Below are 19,599 nucleotides of genomic sequence, written 5' to 3' on the forward strand. Positions count from 1 at the left end.
GAAGATCCGGGAAGCCTTTTAGACCTAAAAGAACAAAAGACATGATAGTGAAAAGCACCAGTTACTAGGCTGCAGTTATGGAACTTTATTAAGGAAGTGATGAACACAAGAGAAGCAGCTGGAATATTGGAGGCGTCTATTGAGGAGAGCAACTATTACTCAGCAACTTGCCTTTAAGATAAGAGAACAACAAAGTCACAATCCAACAACCGATCTAGAAAGTTAGTGTGTTGTGGTGGTTAAACTGTAATAGAGGCAGGACTTTTGGTTTGAAGGGCTTTGGTGACAGACAGAAATCTGCGATCATGCGCGGTTTCTGTCTGGGCTCACCGCTGGAGCGCCCTGAGCTGGCTGGTTTCGGGGCTAAGCCACCCCGTGGGGGGACACCACCACCAGGGTCAAGGAGAGCCGCATCTCTCCTCCTCAGCTGGCCATTACTCCCTTTCCTGAAGGCGGTTGCAGCGGTGGTCAGAAATGGCCACCACAAAGAAGAACTTGACCGTAAAAGAATGTGCAGGAGGAAGATAAGAAGTGAAAGTTTTGGGTGACCAGGTTAAATTGTAAAAGCAACAACCAAGGTACCCTGGAATTTAAATTTACAAAAAATAACATCGCTCCCAAAGAAGAATTGGAAGCAGCAAAGGAAAATGAAAAGGGAAAGGTTTGGCTTTTTTTTTCTTCTCTCTCCTTCCCTATACTGACAACTAAGAGACTTAAATAAGAAATCGGAAAAATCCGCTTTGACATCAATAGGCAATTAAGCTGAAAATAAAACAAAATGCCAAAGGGATAATAAAGATTTCTGGACATTAAAATTTTTCTTTTTCATAAGCAGGAAGGGAGAGAAAAAGAATAAGGGCAGGATCTGGAAGAGGGAGGAGACTGCCTGGAATTAAAAAGGATCTAAAGTAAAACTTCAACAAGACTGCTAAAAGATACATTCTAACTGAAACTTTGCAACTAAATAGTAACTCCAGGAAGAGAAAGTGAAAAAAAGAGCAAAAAAGAAATAGCTTGTGTGTATTTGGATTATTTGGTGATCTTTGGATTTTTGGTTATTATATTTGAATGACTAAAATCAACTAGGTGGTTGTTTAAAAATTTATACAATGGCACCACTTCTGGATGAATTGAAAATGGAACTTAAAAAGTACAAAGAAGATGCACAAGAAAGGAAAGGTTCTTTTGGCTTCGTCTTTCAATTCTTAGAAATGGAGATTTGGAACTATGAGAAACAACAAGAAAAGACTGCAAAACAAGAAGACTGGGACAAAGAAGAAGCCACCTTTAATGAACAAGTAATTCTATGTGGGGAAGAAAAGGAAAGGGCGGGGGGGAAAGAGAATGGAGAATTTAAGACTTAAAAGAACAACCAAAGAAAAGAAAAATAATTCAAAAAATAAGTATAATACTGGAAAGCAACAGAAAAGAGGAATACAGAAGAGAGAAATAGAGGTAAAGAGACAAGGGGGTAAAAAGGGGAGAGAGAAGAAGAGAGGGAAGAAGGAAAGGAAAAGAAGTTACAAAGGACCGGAGCAAGATATAGAGAAACAGGACCTATTTAGAGATAATGGGTGAAAATCTAACTGAAAAAGGGATTCTGTAAAGGTACATAAGATTGTTATATTAGTAATAGAAATAACTTTAGAAAATTAGAAAATTGGAAATAACATATGATTAAAATGAGGGATAAAATAGTTAGTGTAATTTAGTGAAATGTTTGTGAATAAAATAAGTGAAATAAAATAAATGAGAAAATTGAATTAGAAAGGAACGGGAACATTTTAATTAGTTAATGTTTTATAAAATATAAGTGAAGAGAGGGGGAATTAACTATATATAACTATATATATATAGCTTATAATTGTTCCCATAGAAGTATTTAATTGAAAAATAATGTTAAAGATGTTAAGACTTTAATGAATATTAATATTTATGATAGAATTGAATTGGAATGGAATGTTGTTTTAATTATATATTTATAATTTTTTTTCTTTTTTTAAGAATATAGTGTATATTTTAAGAATGTACCAAGCAGAATCCAAATGGAAGTTATGTATTATATTGAATGTTACAACTTTATGGAAAAGATATAAAGGCGTCATACTCCAATCAGTAACTACAGGAGAAATTTTGTTTAATGAGAAAAGATAATAGATAATTGACACAGGACTGACAAAAAATATAAATATAATGATTTGAATTGAGATGAGATAATTAAAATAAAATTGAGAAAATTAAAAAAGAGGGGAGAATGCAGAAAATGTAAAATAGTAATAAGATATGGAATAGAATATAAAAATGAGCATGAACCTGAATTTGTGTCTGTACGAAGAAATGTAACCCGGGACTATGCTGCTTTCAAAAAATATGTTTTATTTGTATTTTTTTTCTCTTTGTGAAAACTCAAATAAAATTTACACACACACACACACAAAGATAAGAGAACTGAACTGGTGGAAAGCCATTGTGAGGAGTGTATTGATTAACTGCTGGATTATTGACATTTGCTCTGTTTTTTTCTCCTCTTTGATTACAAGGGACTTGAAGATCTACTGAAATAAGTGTTCACATTTACATAAATTTACTAATAGAGTGATATTTAGAAAATTACTTGATAAAAATTAAGAATAGATAAAATCAGTAAGATTTGATTAGAGGCTCAGAGCCTAAACGTCTATATTAGTTTATATTGTGTTTAATTTAACAGTATCTAATTTATTGGTACTTAATCAATTGTATTTATATTCAGTATGTCTACAGTTTATATCTATATTTATATATCTACATTTTTACAACTTTTACATACATTTACATATATTTATATTTAAACACTTAGATTAATTTTCTATTTAATTAATAAGAGGGGATAGTGGTATTTCTATTTATTATATTTACAGTTTATATATCTATTTATATACTTACATACTTATATATTTATATAGTTAAACATATTTATATGGTCAGATAAATTGAGTATCTAAAAATATTAATAGGGGGGATAAGTGTTGATCTTAAACAGGAAAATTGAAAGTTTTAGGAATTCCAATTATTAGTATATCATTGATAAATACTTAAATTTAGTAATCCATATTACTTATATTATTTAATGTTGATTTGAGATAACATTTATAGTATTTTAAGAAAACAGACTGAAATATTAAAAGAAATGACAAGCATTACCACTATGACGGTGAAAACCGGGAAGAAAATCACACCGATGTCAACAACCTCAATGACGGTAGCTTCACCCTTGACACAAAAAACAATTGAGGGGATGCTAACAGCAGAGAAACAGAATTTGGCTTCAAACATTAACATACAAACTACATTACTTATATTACAGGAATCAATGTTAAAACTCCAGGAAACAATGATAAAGAACCATACAGAAATGATAGCTGATATAAATGAAGTCAAAGAAGAAATGGGAAAATTAAAAAGTGAAATGAAATCAGACATATCTAAATTAGATGAGAAAGTTGGTTCAATTCAGCAGGCCCTGGAAAAGAATGAACATACAATAAAAGAAGTTGAAAAACGAATGGAACGAAGAAAAGAGAAAAGATTAGAAATGGTTGATCAACAGATGAAAATAATAAAGAATTGGAAGATTTCCTGATTCACTTAGAGATGGACTGGGCAGTGTTGTATCTTAGATTCTAAGGAAGAAGATCTGGAACTGGTGATGCGGAAATCTTAGCAGAAACATTAGGAAGAGATAAAAATGAAATACTGAATAAAATGGACAATGTTTACAGGGTGAGCACAAGTTATGCCAGATGGCATAAATTGCCAAAGGAAGTCCACATAAGGTTCACAAGGAGAAAGGTCCGGGATATGGTATACAGAATAACAAGAGATGAACCTGTTATCTACAAGGGAAAGGAGATTCAGATATTAAAACAGATCCTGAGAAGGGTGAGGGAGCAGAGATGGGACTATAGAATCTTGGCTGCAAAATTGAACAAGAGGGATATCTTATTTCAGTGGCTGATTCCAGAAGGGATGCTTATCACATGGGAAAAAAAGAAAAGTAAAATTGATACCCGAGATAAGGCCCAAGATTACTATACCAACTAGTTGGTCCGGAAGATCAGAGCAGCAAGGAAAAGCTTGAATCAAACACTCAAGAAGAACAGGAACAACAAGAAGAGAGGAAAGAAGAAGACCAGAGAATGGAAAAGACAGATCATCAACAACAGGAACAGGAAGACCTAAAAACAACAACTAGAACACAAAGAGAGATAAGGGTGAACAGAAGACAAAGAACTAGATACAGCTAAGAGAATGGGGGAAGAAGTGAAATTACTATTAACATAAATGGTTTAAATTCGGCACAAAGAGGAAAAGAACATTAGCAAAATTAATTAAACAAAAAGTAGATATAATATGTTTATAAGAGAGACATATCCAAAAAGTAGATGGAAAATATTTAGAATGACCCAAATTAAGGAAATTATATACTGCCCCAGCAGATTTAAACAAAAAGAAAGGAATAGCTGTATACATCAAAGAGGAAATAAAAATGAATTTTATTTTTGCAAATCCCAATGGAAGAATTTTGATGATGGAAGTGTAGATAGCTCTCAAATCGGTATTATTATTAGTAATCTATGCACCTAATGAAAATCAACAAGAATTTTATAAAATATTACATAAGAAAATTATTGAATTAGAACAAAGAAATATTTGTATCATAGAAGGCTATAATGCAATAGCAGACCACAAAAAAGATTATAGGGGCAAAAAGAAAAAAGGACAGAAAAGAAGAGAGTTACCAAAATCATGTCTTGAAATTATTACAGAATTTATTTTGATAGATATCTGGAAAAAATTGAATCCAGAAAAAAAGACAATTCAACTTTCTACTCCAATCCACATCAATCGTGGTCACGGATCAATATGGCCTGGATGGGCAGAAAAATAGGAGGAGAAATGGAGGATATAGAAATACTACCAAATTTCTGGGCTGACCACAATCCACTCAAAATAAGTTGGAGGGGTAGGAAAAAAAACAAGGATGGACTTTAAATACCCAAATACTAAAAGATACAGAATTTGCCTGGAAACTTCGAGAAGAATTAACATTATTCTTTAAGGAAAATAATAGACAACATACATCGACACAGAACTTATGGGACGCCGCAAAGGCGTTTACCCGTGGGATTATAATATCTTACACATCAAAAAAGAACAAGGAAAGATGGGTTCAACAAAATAATTTGCAGGAAACAATTAAAAAATTAGAGATTCAACTACAAAAAGCACACAAAATATCAAATTAAAAGAACAATTGACTTTAACTAAACATAAACTTAATTTAGTAGAGCAGGAAGAAATGGTGAAAAATTTAAAGACAGTTAAACATTTTTTGAACAAGCAAATCAACTGGGAAGATGGCTCTCTTATAGGCGTAAGAAAGAGAGAGAGAAAAAGAACAATTTATCAACTACAGAATGAAAATGAAGAATACCAACACACAATAGAAAGAAAGAAAAAGATTGTACACCAATACTTTGTGAATCTGTATAAAAAAGAAGAGGTAGATGAAGAACAGATAAGAGAATATCTGAGAGAGGAAGGAGGCCCATTAATAGCGGGAGATTTGAAGGAAAACTTAATCAAAGATATAACCATAGTAGAATTGGATCATGCAATAAGAAACCAGAAAAGTAATAAAACACCAGGTCCAGATGGTCTCCCAGGGGAATTTTATAAGGTGATGGAAGAACTAAGGTCACTGATGTTAGACCTATATAATGAGGTTTTGTTAGAAGCCAGAATGCCAGAGTCATGGAGGGATGTACTTATTTTGCTGATCCCGAAGGAGGGCACAGATATAAGACTAATCCAAAATTATAGACCAATATCTCTACTGAACGCCGATTATAAAATATTTACTACTATAATAGCGAATAGATTGAAGAGAGTCCTAAACAAATTAGGAACAATATAAGGATAGTAATAGATATTTTGGAATATTATGGTGCCCATCTGGAGAAACAAGTATCCCTTGTCTTTTTGGATGCTCAGAAAGCATTTGACAACTTGAACTGGCAATTTATGATACAACAAATTTACAATATGAACCTAGGAACTAAATTTGAGAACATAATAACAACAATATATTCTACCCAAAAGGCAAATATTATACTTAAAGGTGAAAATACCCAGAGCTTAGAAATAAGAAAAGGAGTTAGACAAGGCTGTCCTCTTTTTTCCTCTGTTTTTTATATTGTCACTTGAGACCTTATTAAGACGAATTAGGCAAAATCCTGGAATAAAAGGGCCGAGAGTTCGAAAGGAAGAATACACATTGCAAGCTTTCGCAGATGATATGGTGTTTCTTATTGAAGACCCGATAGAGACAGGGAAAGAGATCATTAGCGAACTAGAAAGATATGGGGAAGTGGCAGGAACTAGAAAGCAACAGTATTTTCCTAGGCATTTTATTAGGGACTCTCTATTACAAAACTGGATCAAAATTCAAAATAGACATTATATGAAGATCTCAATTTGGCTATCCATGATGGAGGCCATGATTCATCCAAATAATCTAGATTTAGGTAAGATGACAAAATACAAATATGTATTAGACGCAGAAGGAAATTTGAAATTGATGCAAGACCTCCAAAGACAAGGGATACATATTGACTGGTGGGCATTTCTTCAGTTACAAAATAGGTACAAAAAAGACATAAAATATTTTGGACTATATTTGAAACCACAACAATTAGACAATATCTTAATAGGCCCAGACAAAAAAAAAATACAAAAATTTATAAGTATTTATTGGAGATAGAATTGGAAGAAGAGATTGTTAAAGGATGCATGATAGCCTGGGCCCAAAATATTGGTCATAACATAAATTTGATAGAATGGGAAAGCATGTGGAATCGAAATTATAAATTAACGAAATTGGCTGCGTATAAAGAGAATGCTTACAAGATGTTTTACAGATGGTATCTGCCTCCTTCAAGATTAGTGAAAATGTATCCCAACATGAATCCGGCATGTTGGAAGTGCAAAAAAAAAAAAAAAGGTACATTCTACCCAAAAATATTGGTTAAAAATTAAACAATGGTTGCAAGAGATTATTAATGAACCAATAGAACTAGAACCGGAACTATTTTAACTGGAACTATTTTTATTGGGGATATTCAAAAAGAAATACGGGAGAAATATAAAATATATAGTACTAAATATTCTAACTGCAGCCAGAATTGCTTACACCCAGTGCTGGAAACATACATGTATACCACCAGATGAATTGATCATTCAAAAAATAATGACTTGTGCTGAGGTGGATAAATTAACTCTGATGTTACAAGAGCAAGAGGAGACCGAGTATTTTAAGACTTTGGAAAAAGGGTATGACTGGATTGAGCAAAGATAGACAAATGGATGATGAAAAAATTAATGATAAGCAACATATAAACTAATGTTTACATTTGCATAAATTGTATATATTTGAAAATAATCCACAAAATAGTAGTATAAGATGAATGCCACAAACTGTTGAAGTTAAGATATTTGTATTCTGTTTTTTTAAAGTTATAAAAGACTAATAAAGTTTATTTAAAAAAAAATTTGATTCAGCATGCTGTGAAAATTACTCAGCATGCTGTGAAAATTACTCAGAGGGTTCTTATGTCAGGGGTGAGCACAGCATCTCTCAGCTATTCATTAAAGCAATCTGTTGATTTTCAGACTTCTTCACTGATCTGAAATAATAGCATGGTGGTGTGGCTGCTTTAAGAATTGCATTAAATTAAGTCAAGGCTTAACATCAGTGGCAAGTTTCTTCAGGCCTGAAAAATGACCGGCTACTTTAGTGGGTAACTGAGGGGTACTGCATTCAAGGATGAATTAAAATACTTCTAAATCATTTTCAATGTGTGAAAATCCTATTACACAAGATTGTCGTGAAATGTAATAAGAGTGAGGTCAATGCTTTCAGCCCTCAATCTAAAAAATGTAGTAGACAAATTCATGTGGCTATAACTGGCATCAGAGATTTCTGAGAATGTGACCAACCTTCAATTGGTTATATTCATTCCTGTTGCATCCTTTCTGCTTCTCAGACCTAAAATTTCTCAGACCAAGAGACCTCCTTCATATGAGACCACATTTCAGAACAGCATGACAAGCTAATCGCATAGAAGGATGCAGATAGGAAATTTAGCACTGCAAAAAAGACATATAATTTTATGCTGCACTCATATGTTCCCCATGCCCTCAAGTCAAGGAAGTAATAATTCCACTCTATTCTGCTTTGATCAGTTTCTGCTGCCCAGGTCTGGTGTTTGACTTCAAGGGAGTTTCTGACAAACTGGTTGCAAAGGAAAACAATGAGGATGAGAGTAAGGAAGCATTGAGAATAGACAACTGTAGGGAGAATATGATAGCTGCACCCAGTCCTGACAAAGTGTAGAACAACAATAGCAACAAAAGATGTTCTTATAGCCCCAGAACTCAAAATAATAGAACAGTTACAGGATGCTAATGGATTATGATTAATAACAATAAAGCTCACAAATGAAAGCAAATATACCTGTCCCAAGATAATGTTGCAGGATCCACTCACCGGGACCAGAGGTTAAGTCTTCTAAGCTTTTGGACTCGTGCTGGAGGCCATCCTCAGGAAACTCCTCTCTAACAGAGTGTGTGACACATGGGCCCGAAAGCTTGGAAGACCAAGCCTCTGGGACAGGTGACTGACACAGATTGGATCCTGCAACAATAACATTCTTCCTAATGGTAAAACGTCAGTATCAGTGACTCATACACAGGACTGTCTGCAAGGTATGACAAAAAAGCCAAAGGTACAGCTAGTATGGTGCAATTGAAGCTCTACCCCTTTTTTAAATGTGTGGCTTGCATAACAGTAAACTCCGTTTCTGAGGTTCCAACCTGAAAAAATACGGGCTTAGGAAAAAAATACTGGCTTATTCAGCAATTTTGAAAGTCCTTTTCTTGAAGTAAATTGGGGAGCTACAGCAGAGAGCAGGGGAAGTCAGACTGACTGATGCCTGCAGACTATAGAATTGCCTTGATGTTTCTGGATGCTCCAATAAAGATCTTATCTGGGCTGCAGGTGACTTGCACTGAAAAATGTCTCTTGTGACTGGTCCTTAAATTTCCAAAGTTGCAGCATTTTCAAGGTCCTATGATAACAAAAAAATTGGGCATTTGGCAATCAATGCAGATTTACAATAGCTACAGCATCCCAGGACCATATGAATCCTCATTTATGGTCTTCCCTGCTTCCAACAAGCAAAGTCAATAGTGAAAGCCAGGATTCTACTATACTGCATGATTCAGTTAACAACTGGAGTGATTCATTTAACAATCATAGAAAAAAGGTTGTAAAATCGACTGTGACTCACTTAAGAACCACCTTGTTTAGCAATAGAAATTCTGGTCCCAATTGTGGTTGATTACTTGTATATCGTAATGAATGTAATAGTAGAGTTTGGAAAATTGCCTTGTGGTCCAGCACCCAAAATTTGTAGGAAGGGAAAGCCAGCAGGATCTGATTCCATGGCATCCAGGGTTCCTTTCAACTTGAGGATCTTGTGATGGGAAGACCATGAGAGGTCTTTTCTTCCACATGAGCTCTTTTCAGCTAGAAACCTAATTTGGAGTTGTGGCCTGAGAGATCCACATTCTAAATTTCTGGTCAGCAGAAAAACAATAGGCACATAATACTCTAAGACAGGGGTCCCCAAACACCGGTCCCCGGACCGGTATCGGTCCATGGATCATTTTTTACTGGGCCGCAAAGCTTGGGTGCCGCCATCTTGTTTCGACGGTGCTTCCGGGTTTTCGGTTGCTTCCGGGTTTTCGGTTGGAAAGCGGCGTTTGGGTGCTCGCCCCTTAGTTTCATCGAAGGGGGGGCGGCTTCGAATGAAGAGCCGTCCCGATGGCAGTGGAGTCTCCCGTTACTCAGGTACCGGTCTGTGGAAGAATAAATAATCATGAAACTGGTCCCTGGTTCAAAAAAGGTTGGGGGCCAGTGCTCTAAGATACGGCTCCATTCAGATGCAAAAGGGGTGGTTGCTACCTGTGTCTTCCACCTCTGTGGGGAAGAGCCCTGGCTTAGCAATGCTTCACCTTGCCCAGTGAACAGGTCTTAAGTAACAAGTCCAACTAAAAACAAGTGAAATAGCAATACATTAAGAAAGGCCCCAAATATGAGACACAGCCACAGCTACTTGTTAACCATGTGCTTCTCATTCCCAAACCAGCACGTCCTCTTTTCCCCATTACTGAGTTATCAAAAGCCCAACTCTGCCCTGAGCAGAAAATCAGTTTCTTGCATGTTCCTCCCCTGAAATCCTGCTTCTGTCTTTCCCTTTCACGAGGCCAGTTCCTAGCTGGGCAAAGAGAAGCAAAAGGAACACGAGAGCATCACCCTCTTCAGAAAGCAGGAGAGCTGAGCCCTGGACCAGTGTGGCCTCTCCTTTCAGGGCCAGTATTCTTTTCCACACCATTGTGGCCTCCGGCCCATTCATACAGTGCCATCTGCTGGTAAGGGGCAACCTGTCCCCTTCCCGACTAATGTCAGAGGGGGATGAGATTCAGCAGGGCAGCCCTTTCCCTCTTCCCTAAACCCAGAGCAGAATAGCTGCACCCCAGGTTGACCCTCGCAGCAGGCTGGGGCCAGCCCAGGGTCGCCTGGAGCAACAACTTTCCCAGTGGCCAAGGCAGTGGTCCATTGTGCTCTCATATTGGTTGTTTCCACGTATTCATCGCTTAATGAAGGTGGATTCCTCTCAGAAGAAATATTTACGTTGGCCTCCCCAGGTGGCCGTGCTCATACCCGGCAACACAAAACCAGCTGCTCCCAATCAAAACCTCTTTAACTGGCTTTGAGGGGTGTGTGTATGTGAGAGAGAGAGAGAGAGAGAGAGGAGAGAGACAACCAAGAGTCTTTCCCCTCCCCTCAGTGTAGTTGATGGAAAGTCCATTTCTCATGCTAATCCCCCCTCAGCTTTTCTTCACAACACCTTCTCCGAAAAGTGTTTGGGAAAAGTCCTTGTGGCAAGTACACAGCGTCCTGCTGTTTGGATTCTTCCTTGTTTAGTCCTGTGGGTCTCTCACTCCAGCAGGGCCATTTATAAGAGGGAAGGAATTAAACAAAGCCTTGGGAGTTCATCAACCTCCCACTGAAATTCACAGCTGCTGAATAAACTAATCCCCTCTTCAGGGCTTTCTTTCTTTCAATGGGCTCTCGCTTCAAAGACACTTTGGGAAAGGACTTTGCAGGAACTCACACTGTTCCCTCAATAGAAGTTAGTGCAAGTATTGTGCCCAGAGCAAGTGCCTTTACAAACACAAATGGTCAAACAATTCAGCCCCTCTGCCTTTATCCAACTGAAAAGCCTCAATCTACTCTTAAAGATATCATCTTATTTTCAGACACTGTTGAGTGTGAGGATATGCTCACATCCCCAGCTGGCTTAACCGAGGCAGAGACACCCACACCACCCTTGGGCTACATATTGAGAGCCCACTGTTACAAGCGGAAGGGAGGCCCATGAGCTTCTAGCTATAAGTTAGCAGCATTACTTCCATGTGAGAGAAGAGTCCAATCACTCCAGGCTGGGCATTATTGGGTTCTTGATTATCCCGCTCCCTTTCCATATTGATAGGAATTGATTTCTGGAGAAGTCTCTTTGTGAGGACTTGGAGGTGTCCCCTTGACTGAGAAGGGAGATACGGTGTGGTTGTAATGCATCTGTGTAAAAGGAGCTTGGAAAGATGTGACCATGCACCTGTTTATATGCAGGTATTTGAAGAATAGAAATTTCTGTAAAAGGGAGGGGACTTTGGGGTATTGAATAGAAACAGGAAATTGAGAACAGAGATGGGCAACATCAAGCACTTCCTTTAATGCTTTTCTTGCCCAAACTGTTGTACCCACGTTCTTAGAAGAAGGCCAAGATTTATTGCCAGGGCCCTTCACAAAATCTGGGGGGTGGGGCATTATTTCTTCTCCTCCCTCCCCATCCTGCAGATCAGTCCTGATAGCCATGAGGAGTACAGTTCAGTAATCTCAACGAAAATATATTTTCACAACAGAAAATATGTTGCAATAAAGACACTCCAAGAACAGAGTTATTCTCAAGAACATAATATTTTAATATTAAAACTATAATATACAAGAGTAAATCACAGCATACCGAAAACCATGGCAAAAGAGCTCTTAAGCCTCCAAATGTAACCTTTTAACATAACTATATAATCTGTGATACTGCCACACGATGAAACTGAAGGGGAAAAAAAAAATCTCAATTAAGTTTTCCCTGCAGTGGCTTTGTCTAATTTACATTGCTGCTGAAAAACTAAAAACCAGCCATCAGCTGACATAGGAACAATTTATAAGCCATCTGGAAACACTAATCCTTCTATCTGGATGCCAGGGTACAGAGGACAAACACGGGATACCTTTGAGACAAGTCATCCACTTGTGGTGGGCTCACATTCCTCCACAGAGGCCACTTTCTTTAGCCAAAACTCCTTATTAACATCTATCTCAAAGCAGCCAATTGACTCTTTTCAAATGCCTATTCAATCTCCTTGCTATCATGAAGTAAATTGCAGGCTGGGTAGGATACTCAAAAGACCAATCCTTTTTTTGAGCATTTTTCAAAATACGGAGACTGGGACCACATCTGATTTAGAATTGGATGGATTTGGGGTTAATTCAAGTCTGGCAATTCAAAGCAAGACAGGAGGGAGACTCAAAGGTGGATTAGCAATCCTGGCTAGTACAATTCTATAGATGAAACATGCTCCTTTGCTATGTTTAATTGGAATTAACTTCTCAGCAGAATCTCAAATTATCTATTTTATCATCACTTTCCACCTCTCTCATCATCTATCTAATCATCCATCCATACACATACACAGTCACATACCCTTTTTAGGACACATGCCCAGGTTGAATAGAACTAGGAGAACATAAAAATATATGGTAAAATGTGTTGATATCTATCAATCACCAAAGGGGGCTTATGTGCTGTAATGAAGCCAATCACTCTATTTCAGCGATTTGATAATTATGAGGAATTGTTAGAACCTTTACATATAACGGAAACAAAGATCCTAAGAAGCAACTTAGCAGGTTCTTTTTTTAAAAGAGTTGGCTATGAGCTTGGATTTATAGCTATGGAGAAATCTGAAACTTGGGTTCAATCTTGTCCTTATGGCACTAGTGCCCTACCTAGCCTAACCTTTGGCTCTCTTTGAAAAAAATTGCTAGGAAGGCCTGCTTAGTGTCCTCACAAGAGTTCCCGACTGTCATGCCAATCCAAGTAGACATGACATCATGGAAAGACATGATTAGAACTTTTTCAAAGTTGGCAGTCGCATTAGCAAAGCAATGGGTGTTTAGTGCTTGCTAACTTCCAGGGAAATGGGGTGGTGGTGTTTTTCCCAGTTACTGGTGCTCTTCCCAGTTACCTTCCCTACTAAACTCTTATTTGTTTTCCCTGTTGATTACTTAATGTCCTGGATTGAATCTACTCCCTGTTTCTTTCACTATCTTCATTAATCTCTTTTCCATATCCAGTCACCAATTCCCAACTCTCATTGCTATTCCCTTCATTGTGGGAACAGAGAACGTTCTTCTTTAGTGCTGATTTCTCACAATCAAAGCCAAAATTAGCCCAGTGCAGGGCATATTTAGCTTCAATGGTTTATACTGGCTCTGGATTTTGTTATAAGCAAGTCTCCTTTAATCCTCTGGCAAAAGTGATGGTTGATCAGTTTGCCGTGTAGTGAAAAGAACTAGAGAATTTCTTTCTTTCTTTTTTTTAATTTTTATCAGTTTTTAAAACAAACATAAACAAAACATACAAACATCAAGCCATCTTCCATATATATACATACAGTGTGCCGGTTTTTTACACATTGTTTTGTGCTTCCATTTCGTAGTCTTCAATTACAATTACAATGTATATACTCTCATATTTTCAATCAAATATTAAATATATTAATATCATTATTAATCATTTGACTGTACTTTTATTCATTCATGTTTTACGAAATAATCATATTTTACTTAATTTGTTTTATGACGGTTCATATTATCACCCCAAATCTATCCTACAATCATTTTGTAGATATAATAAGAATACATCTTTATATATTTATTATTTTCTAAAAATCTACATATTTCATTACTATATTTTATTTTCTAACCATTGATAGAATAGATCCCAAATTTTATAAAATCGTTTATAATCTTGTTCTCTAATTTCAAATGTCTATCTACTCATTTCAGCCCATTCCAATATTTTCTTAATGATTTCCTCCTGTGATGGTGTTTTGTCATTTTTCCAGTTTTTAGCAAATACAATCCTAGCCGCTGTTAATACATTTACAATCAGGTATTTCAAGTCTTTACTATATATTTCAGGTAAAATTCCCAATAAAAATATCTCTGGTTTCAAATCTATATGCTTTTTTGTCATTTTTTCCAACCACATGTGGATTTTAGTCCAATATTTTTTAGCATCCGCACATGTCCACCACATATGGGAATATGAGCCAGGTGTCTGATGACATTTCCAACATTTTTCAGATTTATTCTTGAACATTCTTGCTATTCTTGTCGGGGGGAAATGCCACCTTATACATCTTATACAAATTTTCTTTATATGCTGTTGACATTGTCATCTTATAATTTTGAGACCACAGTTTTTGCCATTTCTCTAGATCAATCCCATATCCAAAATTCTTCCCCCAAGCAATCATAGTTTAATTTGTTCTTCTAGTTTAATTTCTAATAGATATCCATACAATTTTTTAATTACCTTTTCATCAGTACCTGTCAAAATCTTATCTAAGTCAGTCAGTTTATCATAGAAACCTTCTGTTTTAGAATCTTTATCATACCTTGAATGTATTTGCGCATATGAAAACCAATTCATTTTTATACCTTGTTCCTCTAGTTTTTGTATAGGTTTAAGTTCACCCTTTTCATTCAATATTTCACCATATCTAACTGTTTGTTCCTTTTTGTATATTATAGGATAAGAAAATGCTTCAGTAGTCGATAGCCAGACTGGAATTTTCAAATAACATTGTCTTTTAATCTTCTCCCAGTTTAACCACAGAGACTCCTGTATATAATGTCTTCTAAAATACCTCTGTGTTTTAGTTCCTTTATACCGTAAAAAAGCATGCCACCCCAACAACAGGTCACGTCCTTTTAATGTCAACAATTTAGTATTTTTTAATGTTATCCATTCCTTAACCCACGTCAAATTTGTAGCTTGGTAATACAACTCCCAATTAGGCAAACCAAATCCTCCTCTTATTCTAGCATCTTGCAAAAGTTTTAACTTTATTCTTGCTTTCTTATCTTGCCATATATATTTCAACACAATTTTATTTAAATCTTCAAAATAATCTTTTCCAAGCCTAATTGGAATTGTCTGGAACAAATATAAAATTCTGGGTAATATATTCATCTTGATTGTTGATATTCTCCCTATTAATGACAGTTGTAAATTTTCCCATTTCGCCAAATCTAGAGCTATCTGCTGCTTAAGTTTGATATAATTATTCTCTTTTAGTGTACTGTATCTTGCTGTCAAATATATCCCCAGGTACTTGATCTTATTCGTGACCTGGATTTTCAATAGATCTGCCAGTTCTTCCTTTTGTCTTGATAACATATTCTTTGTCAGGATCTTTGTCTTATCTTTATTTATTTTCAAACCAGCCACCTTTCCATATGTCTCTATCTTTTCTATCAATTTTGATGCTGTTTCTAGTGGGTCTTCTAAAATGAAAACCAGATCATCTGTGAATTCTTGCAAATTGAATTCTTCCTTTTTAATTTTCATCCCTTTTATATCCTTTTCTTCTCTAATAAAAACTTCTCACCAAACTGGCACACTCTCTCTTTCCGTTCTCTTTCATTTCGGAGCTGTCCCAACTTCAGCAGCTTTCATGGCTGCCTCTTTGCTGCTGGCAAAAAGAGCTTCTCCTGGATCTACCAGGGACTTTGCAGTATCCCTGGGATCAACAGGATGCGCTCTTTACTTTCACCATCTCTTCGGGACAGTTTAGATCCGATTGGACCATCCAGGAGCAAAGATATCGGCAGCGATCTCAGACCTCCAAGATCACATGCCGTATTGTCGCGACGCCAGCTCCGCCCTCTCAGAACTAGAGAATTTCTGTACTGACATTTACTTGGCATTAGGTACAGATTTCAGGCTTTATGAAAATGCCCAGTTTCTGTTACACCTCTTTAGGAAATGTGCTAGATTGGGGCACATAAAAAAATAAAAATGCAAGTTTCTGAGAACCTTGGATGAAGGGGATTATTTGAACCAGTTCCAATCTTGATTTAAGGATTCTGTCAGGAACGGGATATTGCATCTATCCTTGCTCTTTTAGTTGTTACTTTCAATGCCATTGACAATGGTATCCTTCTGGATCAGCCCTGAGGGTTGGGGTGGTGCATTATTCTGTACTTGCCACAGGATTCTGTACTTTCTCCTTTTGTTTAAAATGTACATATGGTGGCAGAAATAATCTGGCAGTATGCTGATGATATCTGGCTTTATATCTTCAACCTGGGCCAACAAAGTGATGCTTTGGAGGTGTCCTGTCTTGGTGCCTGAAGACTGTGGGGTTGGGTGTGTGTGTCTGCCTTTGCCATGTCATGTTATCCTAAATGTTCTTGTTATGACCAGGTGCTCAAGGCATGGTAGGCCTCCTTGATTGCTCTAAGTAAATGTCCCAAGAAATGGCCACCCACCCACCAGTAAGGCTCCACCCCATGCTACCCTGAAGGCAGCCACCCTCAATCCTCCAAACAACAGCCCATATCTATGGTAACAAAGAAAGTTAACAGAGTAGCGCGCTCACAGGGCAAGGTCCAGAGTCTTACAGCCAATCCACCCGGCTAAGCGAGCCCATGAGACAAACTGTAGTCCACAAGGCAAAGTCAAGGCAGAGGACAAAAGACAGTCCTCAGGGCAAAGACAAAGTACAAGGCAAAAGGCATTTCTCAAGGCAAGTCAAAAGGCATGAGCCAAAGCCAAGGGAGTGTAAGCCAAAACAAAACAATTGTTCCTGGCAAAGACTAACTCTCCACAGCTTTTCCTTAAGTCAATCCACTCCAGGTGTTTCTTATGAGGAGGGGTGGAGTAGCCCTGTAGCCTTTCTCTGGGTTTGCCTATGCCCCACTTTCTATTCCAAGGGTCTTCAAACTTGACAGCTTTAAGACTTGTGGACTTCAATTCCAAGAATTCCTGAGCTAACGTGACTGGAGGAGGAATTCTGGGAGTTGAAGTCCACAAGTCTTAAAGCTGTCAAGTTTGAAGACCCTTGCTCTATTTCCTTGGATCCATTCTCTATGCCGGGGGTGTCAAACTGCTTAGTCATGGGGTTGCCGTGACTTTCCCCTCCTTCGCTAAACCAGGCATGGGTACGACCAGTACGTATGCGAGTTTGATAGCCCTGCTTATGCCCTTGGATCAAGTGGTGGAAGCAGCTGTTCCTCATCAGAGGGAATCTGCTATTAGCACCACTGCCTGTCAGCAGCCAATCCTCCTGTGTCTGTTGAGGGCGGGCAGCTCTCCATCCAGTTTGATCGCTTCCCCCAATGCCCGAGATCTGGGACAGCATCGTCCTCAGTCCCTGGCCTTTCCAAACATGCCAAGGGAGACATGCTATCCCTGTTGGATGGTCCCAGTTCCAAGAATGAAGTAGCAACTTCTCCAAAGCATTTCTGCTTACTGCTTTCTTGATAATTCCATTGAGATTTCACAGATATACTGTACTTCAATGTGTCCGTTACTTTTTCTTCTTCTTCTTCTTCTTTTTTTGCTAATAGTTTTCCCAATTCTACTTTGTCTACAAAGCAGAATTGAGGAAACTATTTGGTTTCAAGATTCTCTCTTTCGCTTAAGAAAGATTCAAATATATAACTTTCAATTCCTATGGAGCCTCTTGTACTGAATGCAGAATTCTACTTTTAGAATTAAAGTTCCCAGCTCAGTCAAACATCAGATTTGAAAAAGAGATGTTGAATCATGTTCTCCCTAGCAAGGAGAAAAAGAAACCACTTGGTTCAAGAAGCGCTCTTTGGCTTAAGTGAGGTTCAAAGAACAAACTTATTGCAATCCCTATGAGGCCTAATAATCCATATAGAATTCAACTACTGGAACTCAAGTTCCCAGCTGAAACATACAATTTCAAAATAAATGTTAAGCTTCCCTCTTCTGGTCTCCAACATCTCCATCTTTCACCCTCTTAAGCCTGCCTGACTCTTCATCATCTGTTAGGTCTACTCAGTCTAACGCAATCTAACAATTTAATCTCTTAGATCTTCCTCCCTTCTGCTGTCTTTAGCCGCTCATCTGCTTAAAGACCTATTTTTCCCATTTCAAAACAAATCTTTTAATAAATTAAATACTAATTATATTAACACTTATTATTTTTCTCATTAGTAATAGGAGGCTGCTTCACTGCTACATTCTTTATCTGTTTCATTATATTTGTTCGGAAACAACAAAAGCCCTCAACCCGTAGCACTTTCTGCCACCCAAGGAGCGATAATACTAAAAGAATGATACTGCCCTCTACTGAACAAGAAAAGTGCAACTGAGTGGAATTTTGACATGACAAGGCTTGTGTTACTTGAAAACAGCAAAAATGAAACAGTACAATAAAAGGTAAAAAGTACTTCCACCCAGTTTGACTGCCTGCATTTATTGCCATTGGCAAGGAGGAATAATGACCCTATATGGAAAGGCCCCAACAAGAATAATCTATTTTATTATCCTTTAAGGACCATGTTTTCATTTGTTATTTTCTCTAACAGATCTTTTGTAAGTACTTTGTAAAATAATGTTTGTAATTTTTTATGGTGATTTACCTAGTTTTGTTTTGCTTTAATCAGTATTCCTGATGCACTGTTAAAATACAGATAGTCCTTGACTTACGGCAATTGAGCCCAAAATTTGTTGCTAAGTGAGACAATTAAGTTTATCCTTTTTATGACCTTTCTTGCCACAATGGTTAACCGCAGTTGTTAAGTTAGTAATATGCGTGTTAAGTGAATCTGGTTTCCCCACTGACTTTGCTTGTGGGGAGGTCATAAAAGGAGATCACATGACCCCGAGACACAGCAACTGTCATAAATATGAGTTGCAAGAGTCTGAATTTTGATCATATAACTCTCAGGATGTTGCAATAGTTGTAAGTGTGAAAAATGCTAATAAGTCACTTTTTTTCGGTGCTGTTGTAACTTTGGTCACTGTCAGGCTACAGAACTTTTCTCATTCAATCAACTAGAATGAACTTCTGAAAACGTATCAAAAAGTATCAAAAGGAATCCTTTATTGAGATGAGACAATTCATGTAGCGGTTAAAAGCAGCGTCTAAGGTCTCTCAGGCATGGAGAGATAGATAAGGGAGTTTAAAACCCCTCCCCTTATCTTGATGTGTATTTTGTAAAACAAAGAGCCAACATGTTAATTCCCCCGCACCCTCTTTTTAGAACGATCTTTTCCAGAGTTTCCCAGGACACATCTCACTGTGGAATTTTTATGGTCTTTCCTG

Source organism: Pseudonaja textilis, chromosome 4 (assembly GCF_049901715.1).
Source record: "Pseudonaja textilis isolate UNSWEBS1 chromosome 4, rPseTex1.2, whole genome shotgun sequence".
NCBI classification, from domain to species: domain Eukaryota; kingdom Metazoa; phylum Chordata; class Lepidosauria; order Squamata; family Elapidae; genus Pseudonaja; species Pseudonaja textilis.